We start from the raw sequence: 1,015 nt of genomic DNA on the forward strand, positions 1-1,015 counted from the left end.
CATGGTGAAAGCCGACGGTTAGTGAGATCGACGCTCCGGTTCGTTTACAGTATCGTATGTAACACATGGGTAAAGTTGAGTTTGTCGAGGAAAAAAAATCTCCGTCATGTAGTTACCGCACAAACTTATTCTGACGTCCGCGTGACGACATTCCTTCTATACGTCACATGAAACATTTAACGGTCACAAAATGCTCCTAAAATACCAGAGAACAAGCCATCCAAAGTCGATAGGCCATGAAAACCTCAACAGGACGGGACTAAACTGTGCCGAGTTTGTATGTTCCCCAAATTTCAGAGGACTGACTCCCAGAAATATGAGCAATGCGTGTGTGAAACTGAAAAAAGCGAAGCGCTGGGAAATAAAGCCTCAGAAACACATAACCGGGTTAACAGGGAAGGAAATTAGGAAAATAATCAGTGACAAGTTCAAAGAAAATCGTTTCACGAAAAAAATGTTTGATACGTGACCACCCACCAACATTATACCCGTCGTGAGAATCAGTCTAGGCCCGCTTGGCCCCTACGATTATCGGTTTAAACGCGGCTATCAAAGTTAGCATAGGATAAGCAGTAGGATTACTCACCCGGGGAAAACTTGAGGGCAAGACTTCGTCAACGTGTTTCTTGAAAGTTTTTGTTGTTATTTTTCGTTACTAGCAGAGGCCGTCTTGGTTTCCACAGGAATATTTGGGTTAATCAAGTGAGAAGTGTTTGCTAGCTGCTGACACTTTGGGTTTAAATCCCATCGTGCAAAGGCAAAAAAAAGTGACAGTATGGGGGGAAAAAATTATAAATACAGTTTCCAGATGTTACTACTGACAAAGTTGATGCCCCCAGGACAAGCCTCTTGACTGGAGGTCCATGTTTAAGGCGCGGATGGTGATGGATTGCCGGTAAGTTGATCACACTTCTCTTAATAAACGCGATTAGAACAGAGCCATGGTGCTTCGGCGTTTCTCCCCTTGAGCCCGCAGAACCGGACGGAGTGCTCTGTGAGCCGCGTGGGTACTTCC

At 44.8% G+C, this 1,015-nt stretch overlaps 1 protein-coding gene across 14 annotated transcripts in view; it reads right to left on the minus strand.

The window, feature by feature from the left end:
• Positions 1-1,015, minus strand: part of LOC107677601 (eukaryotic translation initiation factor 4 gamma 1-like) — a 32,359-nt gene extending 31,344 nt beyond the window's left edge. For 13 of the 14 annotated variants that reach the window (XM_016472562.1, XM_016472627.1, XM_016472620.1 and 10 more), the window contains exon 1: positions 587-1,015. The gene's annotated coding sequence lies outside the window, so the exon portion shown is untranslated. The remainder of the gene's footprint in view (positions 1-586) is intronic. The other variant, XM_016472665.1, reaches the window with a different exon arrangement.

The sequence above is a fragment of the Sinocyclocheilus anshuiensis genome, unplaced genomic scaffold, assembly GCF_001515605.1.
Source record: "Sinocyclocheilus anshuiensis isolate Anshui unplaced genomic scaffold, SAMN03320099.WGS_v1.1 scaffold1299, whole genome shotgun sequence".
NCBI classification, from domain to species: Eukaryota; Metazoa; Chordata; class Actinopteri; order Cypriniformes; family Cyprinidae; genus Sinocyclocheilus; species Sinocyclocheilus anshuiensis.